The 13,122-nt window shown below is 36.8% G+C and overlaps 1 protein-coding gene across 5 annotated transcripts in view; it reads left to right on the top strand.

Moving 5' to 3' along the window:
• The first annotated feature begins 299 nt into the window (after positions 1 to 299).
• Positions 300 to 13,122, top strand: part of LOC106063654 (protein PHTF2-like) — a 72,778-nt gene continuing 59,955 nt past the window's right edge. For 3 of the 5 annotated variants that reach the window (XM_056016478.1, XM_056016481.1, XM_056016475.1), the window contains exon 1: positions 300 to 492. The gene's annotated coding sequence lies outside the window, so the exon portion shown is untranslated. Of the gene's footprint in view, positions 499 to 13,122 lie in introns of all 5 variants that reach the window. The other 2 variants (XM_056016482.1, XM_056016476.1) reach the window with 1 other exon arrangement.

Consider the following 13,122-nt stretch of genomic DNA (forward strand, 5'->3'; position numbering starts at 1 on the left):
CTAATCCACCTTTTTTGAGGACTTCTGCGGGAATAAAGTCAGCTCCTGCGAGCTGTTGAATGGCAAGATCGGTTAAATTTTAATTTGCCTGAGTCAGCCAGGTTAACCAATAACTTGGCAGCATTTAAGTCATTGATTAACATGCATGACTAGACTGATGTAGGAACACGCGAAAGACGTAATCATCTCGTAAAATATAAGTATATTCTATTTTAAATATTAAACGGGAGACAATTCTAACATTCTTTCGCAATTTTCCCTTTTCAGTTTTCAAGATCTGTTTGTGACGTCATAATGTTACAGAATTGTTAATGATCCTGTTCAGAATACAAAAATTAAACTCCTTTACTCTAGTCAGTTTAGAGACTCTAGGTCTACTCATAACTCACGTAGAGTCTACTGCTGGTCTTTGAAGTGCTCAGTTAAGCCTGCTCAGTTCATTTTACCATAATTGGCACAATGAAACCCAGTTTTTAAATAAATTCTAAAGCTGTAAGTGTAAGTAGATCTAGTGTAAGTTAAGTTAATTAATTAATTAATACCTTTCTAAGTTTCTTCTAAAGTCTAAAGTTTCTAAAAATTTCTTGAATTTGAGATCTAGAATAGATGATCTAGATATGCTGATATCTAGACTCTAGACACAGAACTAGATCTAGACTTGACTACTAGAGTCTAGATCTAGACTCTTCTAGAATCTAGACCTAACGGCAACGCTAAGACTTAAAACTTGTTACTAACACCTAAGACAGGCTAAGACTAGTCTTAGTATCACTGAGTATCAGTGATCACTAGTACTGAGATTCTATATTTATATTACTATAGTATACTATAACTATTACTATACTTATAGTATAGTTACTATAGTATATAGATCTACTACTAGATGATCTATTACTAGATCTAGAACTCTATATTCTCCTCTGCCGCTGTTGGGAAACAGGTCATGTCCCACAGGACATGCGTGACGCAACTATAGTCACAATATACAAGAACAAAGGGGATCGGAGTGATTGCAACAACTATAGGGGTATCTCTCTCCTCAGTATAGTGGGCAAGATCTTTGCTAGAGTGGCACTATCCAGGCTGCAAGTGATAGCTTCTAGAGTCTACCCAGAGTCTCAGTGTGGATTCAGGAGTGGTAGGTCCACTATAGACATGATATCTTCTCTACGACTACTGCAGGAGAAATTCAGAGAGAGAGACAGACCCCTTTACATTGTTTTTGTCGATCTGACTAAAGCTTTTGACATGGTCAGCAGAAGTGGCCTTTTCAAACTCCTGAGGAAAATAGGTTGCCCTCCCAAACTACTGAAGTTAATTGAATGTTTTCACGAGGAAACTAAATGTACTGTCAAATTCAATGGAGCCCAATCAGCACCTTTTGAGGTTTGCAGTGGTGTCAAGCAGGGATGTGTGCTCGCACCTACTCTGTTTGGCATATTCTTCTCCTGTCTACTGCATTATGCGTACAGCGACATAAACGAAGGTGTGTTTCTCCATACAAGATCCTCTGGAAAACTATTTAATGTATCAAGGCTGCGGGCAAAAAGCAAGGTTAGGAAGCTACTCGTCAGGGAACTCCTGTATGCTGATGATGCAGCTATTGTGGCTGATTCTGATATTCAGCTACAGTCCATGGTTGACAAACTATCTGCTGCTTGCCAGAAGTTCGGCTTAAACATCAGTCAAAGCAAGACTAAGATACTTGTCCAAAACACAAACACTGCACCTCAAGTAAGCATTAATGGCCAACCACTAGAAATTGTTGATCACTTTTGTTACCTTGGCTCCATCATATCCAACAACACTCTACTGGATAAAGACATAAACAACAGGATAGCCAAGGCAATGGCCACCATGTCACGGTTGCAGAAAAGAGTCTGGGACAACATATTGCTGACTAGCAGTACTAAAGCCCTAGTCTACCGGACCTGTGTGTTGAGCACCTTGCTGTACGGAAGTGAAACATGGTCAACCTACTCATGGCAGGAAAAAAAGCTGAATGTCTTCCACCTCCGATGCCTAAGGCGGATCTTTAAAATAAGGTGGCAAGATAAGATAACAAATGAGGAAGTGCTACATAGAGCAGGATGCCAGGACATCCGCTCTGTTATCAGCAGCAGACGCCTTGGCTGGCTTGGCCACGTTCGTAGAATGCCAGTAGGTCGACTTCCACAGGACATCCTGTATGGCGATCTAATTGAAGGCAGGAGAGCCGCTGGTCGCCCACTCTTACGTTATACGGATGTATGCAAACGCGACATGAAGCTCTTCAAAATCGACACTGGCAACTGGGAAGAGGTGGCACTGGACAGATCCACATGGAGAGAGAGCATAAAGGAAGGGTCACAGATTGCAGATGTCATACACAACAGAAGCAGAAAGAAGGGTGAAAATGCAATGGCGCCTGGTGATTTTATATGCCCAACCTGTGATCGCAGCTGTGTATCAAGGATTGGCCTCTTTAGTCACACAAGAAGTTGCAAAGGGAAAAGATCGTCTCACGAGACGTAAAATGCCACAGTAGATCTATTACTCATACTGTGAGTATTACTATCGTCTATCAAGTAGCGTCCTATAGACTTCTATCTAGATTCTAGGTGAGAGGTCTAGATTACTGTTACTTGTGTTAGTAGGCCTACTCAGCAGTGTTAGACTTTAACTTTAGATGACTTACTGTCACTGTCAGTGTCACTTACTTAGACTCAGAGTAGACTGATTTTATTTTTAATTTAACTGATTAGACAGACAGATAAGTTAGAGTATATACTTAGACTCACACATACACATTCAGAACCAGTGCTTTATGAATTTGACTTCTATGTACTTCTCGATGACGACAGCTGATCTTGTAACACTTGTAACACTCTGACCGAAAGTGGGATAAAGGAGTTTTTAAAATCTTTCTGTTTTAGCCCTAATGGAAAGAAGACGACTACTTCGTTCAGATCTTATGTAACAGTGGTTTAATAGTTGCAGGTTGTCTTTAAGAATCGAGAGTGTTTTGGAAAGGTATCTTTCATGAAAAAGCTCTTCAAGAGATGGTATCTGTATTCGAGTGATATGCGATGCTTTTTTAATTATTCTATTTAGTCAAAGTCTTTGTGCCATTGAAGTATTACCATACCAGCAGGTGATGGCAAAGTTAATTAGACTGCTGATGGTTGCTGTATAAAAAAGTTTAATAATTGTTTTGTCGATGTTAAATTTTCTTAGCTTTTTGAGATAGAAGAGTCACTGGTGAATTTTTGTGTAAGAGGTTTTGACAGTGTTCACTCCATTTTAGTTTGTTGTTGATGGTTGTTCCTAGATATTTATGTTCTTGTACTTGTTCTATGGTTTGATTGTTTATCTGAATTTCTACAATATAAATAATATGGCCTTTATGTTTCCTAAAGTCAATAATTATATAATTATTTCTTTAGTCTTAAGTTTCTTAATATTATCTAGATCTAGAGATTCTGAGTATATGGTCAATAAAGATCTACATTAATCTACAAGATACACTGTACAGTATGATACAGAAGACACTATAGAATTTATACAGTGAATAGTAGTTTCTAGATGTAGATTCTAGATCAATGATAGGCTATCTTCAATCATATTCATAGTGTTGTAAAACCTAGAAAGATCTATATATATGTATTCTAGATCTCAACCTTGAATAGATCTGATAGAGAATATAGTGTATAACTATAAGACATTATAATGGACCTCATTCACCAAAATGATTTGTCACATGATAATATTGATAAAACAACGAAAAGAAACTTTCACGTGATAACCATTGGTGATTAAAATTAGATCGTAATTTGTATAGAAGAGATTGAGAAGCATGTGACTCAGAGTTGTTTGTTTACAATTGGTGAATGAGGTCCATTATAAGTTTTTTTTTAGTAAGTCTAGCTAATATCACTTAATTGCAATTTTGCTGATTCATGAACTTCAAATGTGTTTTTTACTGACTTGTAACCATAGTAAGGTGAAGAATGGAAAAGTACATTACAACCACATGTAAGTTAACCTCAATGAATTTATCAAACTGGTCTGTTAGTGTTATATAAGCAAACTCCAATGTTCCCTTCATAAAATTTCGTTTTAAATTTCTCTAGCATTCATGAACTCTGATACAGTGTCAAAAAGAAAACAATTTTTATCAAACATAAGCTTCTCGGCAACCATCATACTTCAGTGTGAAGGAGCAACTGATGAAAGTTCTATTCATTTTCTCAACACATTTAAGAAAGTTATCTTGTATTTATAGTATTGCTTCAGTTAACTGCTTGATAACAATTTGAAGACATTCATGCAATCTACAACTTTTTAGCTGTCGATAGATAACTCATTGTATTACTGATACTCAGAGTAGGACCCAATCATAAAAGGTGCTCCATCCATTGCTACTGCTATTTTAGTTAAGACCCAATCATAAAAGGTGCTCCATCCATTGCTACTGCTATTTTAGTTAAGACCCAATCATAAAAGGTGCTCCATCCATTGCTACTGCTATTTTAGTTAAAGGGATTGCTTTCTCTTTCAAGTAGTCCTTCAAAGCATTAAATATTGATTTGCCCTTATTACCAGATTTTTTGTGGATCTGGTGATCCATAATAAAACAAACATATATGCCAATAATAAATGCTTCATTACAAGGCACAGTTGACTCGTCCACATCTATAAAGATATGTTGTCTGCAAATAGTTACATATGAAGCTTTTACTGTTACACATTTCACCAAAGGGCCTTTAAACTGCTTTGTTGATTAGAAACATTCTCTATTAATATCAGAAGCAAGCTTGTGTAGAAAAATAGTTTGTCTTCAGCTGCTGGTAAAATCACTTTTTTGCCTATAGTGTGAAATTTTCCAAAAGTCGTACTAAGTAGATATTTTAAGACCATTGCAAACCATCATCTTCTCTATTAGATGTCAAGCAAAGATTTTTGTACACTATAGGTCTTTTCTTAACTTTATCATTGGTTATCAAAATGTTGATTAGTATCAAGCGTCAAAACATCAAATGTAGAATTCGGGCCGTACTCACTAAACTATTGGAATAATTAACTAGTAGGCCACCACATGAATTAATCTAAAAAAAATGAGAAACTGTTCCGCTAAATACTCAGAATGTGTGAAAAAGTTGGGGAAATGCTGGTCTAGATCTAGATCGATAAAAGCTGATTGATTCAAAATAATAAATGCAGTTTCACTCAATATAAGGTTTACTTTTAAAAAGTATTTTTCACATTTTACTTGTTCCATTTCTTTTTTAAAATCATTTTGTCCTGTTGACCTGTTTGGAGTACAGATTTTACATTGTGTAAACTCATGCCCTGCCCAGCTTTTAGAAAGGCTTCCAAATTTGTCCCAATGAATATAAGTAATTCTTGATTATGATGCCTCAACCTCTGGTAGGGGTACTTTTTTTTTCTATAATTCAAAGACTTTAGGTCACTTTGAAAAAAAAGTTTTTTTTCTTTGGCAAAGTATGACATTGTAATAATTAGAATATAATAATCAGATTAGTTTAGACAGAAACTTATAAACATTATTACATAAACAAGTTTAATGTCCTAGGACATTTGATTTCGTATTGATAACATCTCATTCCATTGTTTTAATTTCAAAATAAATGTATAGCCTTTTTCTTTTGTATTGATTTGAATGTAATGCCAAAATACAAACATCTACATTCAACAAGACCATTTTTTTTTCTCTTGTGGATTATTTTTAATGTAATCAAAGATAGTAATTAATTAATTAGTGATAATTAATTAATTTGATATAGAAAATGGGAAATAAAAAAATTAAAGTATTGAAATAGGGTTGTAAATATTCAATTCTTTCCCTAATATAAGCTTTTTTCTTTTAAAAAAAAGTATTATTTTTTTTTGGTGTGATTTGTTTTACCTATGGCAAAAATATTTTTTTTTTTACAATTTGTATTAAAAAATTAGTAAATTTTGTAAATAAAATATTTAAATTTTCGACTGTAGATAAAAATGTTCACTACTAGTTTTTAAGTAAAATTGAAGGATGGTTTTCACCATCATATAATGAATGGGCTGTATTTTATCATAGTTTGAATAGTTTGGCTCATCTTTCCTCTCCTTTAATAGTGGAATTGTTTGTTTGTTACAGTATTGCCTTTGTTATCTTCAGCTAGTAATATTATACAATAGAACAATGAAATCAATGAACTAGCATCCAGATTTGTTGCCATTAACTAATGATATTGCAGTGCAGTTGGTCCACTGGGTGATAACATCAGCCCATTGTTTGGTTTAGTGTAATGTCACCGCCCTTGTTGACAGTTTGCTGAAGTTAATGTAATCTGTTTCATACTCATTCGCTGCCAGGCACAACTTATTGTTATTATTAACCGAATTTTTTTTTGTCATATCCACTTTCTCTCCCCCTCCCTTCTCACCAATGTTTAGTGTTTGTTTGCAATGTGTCGTAGATAAGGGAGAGTAGCTGTAAACGACTAATGTCTGCTTCATAAGCCAGGAGTATAGTTACACAGTCCACTTGGTGGAAGAGTTAGCTGTGAGAAAATCTTTGATAACCTCAGGCAGTCAAATAGTTGTCTGTAGATCTGTTCCATATACCATTCCTTTAGTTCTTTTCCATTGCAACAATTACCTAAACCTTTTTTTTGTTCAGTTATTAAGTCAGTGATTTTTTGTCACGACCCCCCCCCCCACTTTTCCAAACAAATAAGTTTACTTTTTTTTTAAATGTATACATATACACATATCTATAAATTCGAAATGGTTCTGTTTTTAATGTATTTGTATTCATTGTTTAAAAAACAAACCAACAACTCAATCTATTAATTTGGTCAGCTACGATACCTGTTGATAATTACTGAACTTAAGCATCTGTCTCTCTTTCACTTCTTTCTTTTTCCTATCTCCCCAGCAAGAGAATCAGTTGATTCGTTTAATCGCAACTCACAATATAATAATAATAATACAAAAATAAAAGGAAACATTATATTAGGATATTTTAATAATTTCTGGAGATTTTCATGACTTTTTTTTCGTTCGTATACTTTGCAATTTCAGGAGATTTCCAGGAGTTCATTAAGATTTTTTTGTTAGAAGGCAGCGGAGACCCTGTTATAAGTTATAAATGGTGTAATTTAATCATTTACAACTAGGGTTAGCGCGGGACCTATGAACATGCGGGGCTCTCTGCGGCCGCATAGGTTGCAGTGCCCTAAGGCTGGCCCTGCATACACTTGTGAATTGTTAGCATGCACTCTGGTGAGGTCTCCGTTACTTAACTCTTAAAATCTTAAAACATAGGCGCCCATGGAAGAGTTAAAATGTTTAGCAACAAGCGCCTGACGTGTCTCTGGGGGGGGGGGGGGGTTTCGAGTTTAAGTTGGACTGAACATACACATTGAGTACAGTTTGATCCAAGGTCAGGTTGGCCGTGATTTGTATTGGATGGATTTCGGTCCAGGCCTTTAGATCTTTTGGCCCAGCCCTCTTCCTGGACATCAAGGTCCTATTAATCCTTCGAACTACCCCGGCAGATTGCACCGAGGCTTTAGCCTGGTGCGCATGACGTCTTTTGATGCCGGTTTACCACCTGGAGAGTACCGAAAAGTTTCTTTTTATATTACATGTTGTTTATTTTTGGGTCATGTTGGGGGAGAGGGAAGAAACTTACGACATTTTTTTTTCTTGTCTACAACTTTTTACTAACACTGTACCCCGGGATGGAAAAAGATGAAAAGGAGGGTGAGGAGAAAGGAGGGATGCTATTTGGAGCAGACATAATAAGTCTGAGGAGAAACAGGAGGTTATTGACGTCATAGGCTTATGAATCCTGGAAGGTGTCTACAATGCTGTCCTAGTTACGTAATACACATATTTGCACAACTTGCCAAGGAAGGCCGTGTTTTCTTCTTCTTCTTCTTCTTCTTGTTTTGTTTCCAACACTCGTTTAGATTGTTTGTAAACATACCAGGGCAACTATTTGGCAGCTCGTCCAATGATTTTTTTTTTATCGGTACCTTTGTTTTTAATGTTCTTGATTAATGTTATCTACTTTGACATCTTCATCTCACTTTTCTCTCTATCCCCCATCCCCCCCCCCCCCACAAAAAAAAAGGATTTCTAACTAGGTACAAGCAACTGAAAATTCTACTTATATGTTGAGTAAATAGTAGTAGGCCCCTATATTAACTCTTTCTCTCCGAAATTATTTTTCCACGTTTTGAAGGCATTCTTCATTTCGCTCATTACTATTTAACTACCCTGTTATGATTGGGCTTCAATAGCTTTGTTGTTTGTCATCAGAAAATGTTGTATTTGGTATAGAATTAAAGGGAAATGCATGTTCTTTTTTATATAATTCAAAGTCAAGTTTAAAAAATTAAAAATGTTTTTAATTTAATGAGGTCAACGATGGTATCGTCAATTAGGAGAGAAAGAGTTAACATTCTGAGGTTGATGGGAACAAACATACTGTGTGTGCTTCCGTTGCTTTCGAAACATAACAGGCTTACAATGTATAAACTTCAGATAATTTACATGCACAAAATAGATTTGGTATACAAATAAGAAAAAATATAATATATAATCATTATCTGCTATGTAGGCAGTTTCAAGAGGTAATGTTCGTACCTAGTGTAGGGAAGAAGTGGGAACTCTACAGATCGTCTATTTATGTTTAATATATTGATATATTGTGTTGTTAGCTAATATCCAAGTTGAATTAATCAACAGGAGCAGTCATGAAAAACTTGCCCCTTCTACAGTGGGTCTACTCCGCTTTACAAAAAAAAAATGTTTACTTCTTAGATCGGAGGTTCTCAGACTTTTTTTTTTTGTTGACCCGGGGACCTCTTATATAGTTAAAACTAGCCCAAGGACTCCTAATTGTAAAGGCTACATAAATGTATTTTGTATAAATGTAAATTATACAACTAAAAATCTTTTTAAAAATTTGTTGAAGGAGTGTTTATTGAGATTATAACTTTTGATTAAAAAAAAAATAACTTGAATGAGGTTAATGAGATTTTATGCCCGGCTCAAATAGCACACAGTTCGAGTCGGTTTCTTTTGTTTGTGATGAAGTTTATTACGGCAATGAATTCACGTTGCACCAAACAATAAAATGGGAACTTCTTTACAATGTTGCAGATGTTGTGGTATCATTGATTAAACATTGGTTTAAGTTCCTCGTTCGTAGATATTTTAAGTGAGTTATGTTCACACGCAAAACACCCAGTCGGTATATTCAAGTGAAGAATGTCTCCAAGTCTTCGATTTAAGTCGTCATAGAAAAGTAGGCCTACGTAATATTGCTAGTGTGCTGCTATCCCTTAGTCTGTCGGACCGTTGGGGCACCAGGCAAGATCCGCTAACCGTCTTTCTCCATTCCTCTCTGTCTTTTGCCTTACTAAGAACCACTTTCAACACATTAAACAGTAGTGATGGACGAGTTGATTAGTATTCAAGTATTCGTATCGGATTTACTTCTTTTCATTTTAATTGTATTACAATTTTTATCTTTCTGCGGACCCCGGACCCCTTTCGGTCGTCTTGCGTACACTTGGGGGGGGGGGGGGGTCCGTTGACCCCAGTCTGAGAAACACTGAATTAAGATTACCCGTTTCGTGCAAGGAAAATGTAAAAAAACAAACAAACACACTCTGGTTCAACATATTTACATAGACCTCGTTTCATTTTTCTGCCCTGTGCAACTCTTTTTTTAAAGTTCTTTGAAAGTTTTGGACTAAAGTCATTGTTAATACAATCATGTTCTTCGTATGTACTTTTGATTGGATAACTCGTGAATCCGTATCCTCTTGGGCCACAAACTAGACTAAAAGATGTGCAGGCTTGTTTGTTTCTCATTGGTATTCCTCCATGTAACTCCGTTCTGCTGACCACAGTTATCCGGGTTCGGTCCTATCCCTGTTGCAATGCAAATATGAACACACTCTGAGTGCGATATGTCTCTTAGATCTCAGGAACTTCCCGTCACTGTTGTACGTAGAGCTCTGGCGAGATTATTATAGATCTCGCGCTGTGCTTTGACTTGAAGGCTTGCTGCATACGTCAAGGGCAAACATCAGTGCAGATGGAATCCATGTCACATTGGGTCTCGAAACGCGGACAATCATGCACTTCAATCTCATTCCCAGTGGACAGCCGATATTAGACAACTAGTGCCTGGTCCGGACACCCGAGAAAACGTAAGATAAAAAGATTGGCCTGGGGGGGTCTCGGCATTGGCGTGGCGGCCGACTCCTAAGCATTCTTTCACAACTAATGGCTGGCTTAACACAAAGTTTTTGTGATTCAGTTACTATAATGAGCGTGAAGTTCGGTGAATCGTTTCCATGGTGCATTCATGGCAAATTCATGTTAGCTGTAGTTCGAGTAGAATGATAAGTTCTCGCTGAAAACACAGAAGCTTAAAGACAAGCTCACACATTTCTGTAGAAAGTGGTGTAGGAAGGTGTTTAAACGTCCAGCACAATGACCCACCACCACAAAAGTCTTGCGCTGCACCTCAAAGCACTGGCGGATCCAGAACTTTGGAGTGGGGAGGGGGCGATTTTTTTCCAAACCCTAACCCTAACGCCCAGTTAACCCTAACCCTATACATAAACGTGCGTACAGCATATATATATATATATATATATATTTATTTATTTATTTATTTATATATATTCGACATATGAGAATAAAATAAGACTTCGGCGAAAAAAAACAGAACAAAAAACAGTCATGTTGAGGCCTTACTCTTCCAAACTTGGGGGTCTGGGAGAGCGCTGTAAGCTTTCTCAGTGGGGTTCGGGGCGAAGCCTCGACACCTAAAAGCGTTTTCTTGCATTTTTCACAGCAGAAACGCATTCTCCTGACATCTACAGTTCATTATTTATCAATGGGGTTCGGGGCGAAGCACCGACGCCAAAAGCGTTTTCTTGCATTTTTCACGCTGAAACGCATTTTCCTGACATCTACAGCTCATTACTTATTATTGGTTTCGGGGCAAAGCCCCGACGCCAAAAGCGTTTTCTTGCATTTTTCACGGCTGAAACGCATTCTCCTGACATCTACAGCTTATTACTTATTACGCCAAAAGCGTTTTCTTGAATTTTTCACGGCTGAAAATCATTCTCCTGACATCTACAGCTCATTATTTATTAGTGGGGTTCGGGGCGAAGCCCCGACTACAAAAGCGCAGTCTTGCATTCTTCACTGCAGAAACGCATTCTGCTGACATCTACAACCTAATAATCATCAGTGAGGTTCGGGGCGAAGCGTCGACGCTAAAAGCGTTTTCTGGCATTTTTCACTGCAGTAACGCATTCTCCTGACCTACAGCTCATTATTCATTCTATTATAAAGGACCTTTTGAATAATGTGGAAAATATATTAATATGAATTTATAGTCCCTTAATACATTGCAAATACAACCGATTTGTTCTTTGAAAAGATAAGATACCCCACATATTTAGATTAAGGCTTTGAGGATCGCCGCCGAAAAAAAATATTCGATTAATAATATTCAATAAAATTCAATCATAAATTGTGAGTTAGAATCCTAAATTTATTTAACTAGAAAAATATGAGATAGAGTAAAGGTTGGAAAAAGTCGACTAGGAAAAGATTAGCTCGCTTTTGAACTCATCTCAACCGTGACTGTTATATTGAAAAATTTCGTTTGAATTAGTGAATTATAACTTTTCCAAAGCAAAGTCTTTCTTAAAATAGTTATGATAAATTCATGTGAAATTACACAAACACGGTAAAATGAAAACGATCAATCCTCGCTTTTTTTTAATAATTTCTGCTAATGATTGCATTTTGCATTAAAGAATAGGGGTTGGGCGACTCGATATAAGAATTTACTTTATAGCATATATAAATTATATTAGTGACAGTTTTTTTTTTTGTAGTTTCTTACTATAATACAAAAAGAAAAAGTATTGCTTTGTCCGATGGGGGGGGGGGGGGAAGGTATCGCATGTATCGCACTTCCACCTGTTTATATTAAATAGATATTCGACTAATTTTGTTCACATACTATGATTTCTCCATAAAAGTAGGACCCCCCCACACTCAAAGGGTTTAGATGGGAAGGACAGTAGAGGTATTCGCTCCTCCCCTTCCAATCGGCCAACAGGTGAACGACATAATATAAAGACCGGTTAAAATACCAATAACAAGTTTTAATCATATAGATATTTAATTGATTCTGTTAGCAAGCTATGATATCTACAAATAACTAGGACCGCCCCACCACTCGAAAGTTTATGGTGGGGGGGGGGCGGATTGATGCCATCGACCCCACCCAACCCTACCAAATCGGCCGAAATACTGGAAGGAGGGGGCGAAATAATCTAAAAAAGGATGAAATATAAATAATTAGTATATATTATTAACATAAGTAATAAATTCGTATACAAATTTTGTGAATTCTATACTAAAATACATCCGCCCCCCCCCCGAGGGGGGGTCGGCCGAGTGGGGGGGGGGGGGGGGCGATCGCCCCAACCGCCCCCCCCCCCTGGATCCGCCAGTGCCTCAAAGGCTTCAACTGGTTTATAGGCCAAGTTTGTTTATTAAAAGAAAAAAACAACAACACAGATTGAGCGAGATAACAGAACCAAAGTAAAAGTTGATCTCTGCGTATTGTAAACTAAAAGTAGCCTACTCTTGAACTTAAGGGAACCCAGCTTTGCGCAAAATACTATACTGACTAATCGTGTTCAAAAAATAATTAGTAATGTGTAGTGATGTAGATTATATGAATAGACAATTAGATTTGATAAGCAAAAAATCTGCTAAAATTTTAGTGGGAAATAAACATTTCCCCCACCTCCCTTAATCAATATGTAGCTTCATTAGTAACCAATGTCAGCGCTCCCCTGCCTCGTACATTAGACTCCTGTTTACATTGTACCCCGGAGCACATATATGTCAAGATACATTGGCCCTGTCTTGTTCGTTCTAAAGTCATCGACCCAATAGAACAATTTCTTATCTAGGCGGGTCTGTTATAGAGATCAATAATTCTATGAGGTGACCCAAAGTGGCTTCGCGACATATAGAGGAAAGAATGTCTCCACAACAGAATCGAATGTGTAG

Source organism: Biomphalaria glabrata, chromosome 17 (genome assembly GCF_947242115.1).
Source record: "Biomphalaria glabrata chromosome 17, xgBioGlab47.1, whole genome shotgun sequence".
NCBI classification, from domain to species: Eukaryota; Metazoa; Mollusca; class Gastropoda; family Planorbidae; genus Biomphalaria; species Biomphalaria glabrata.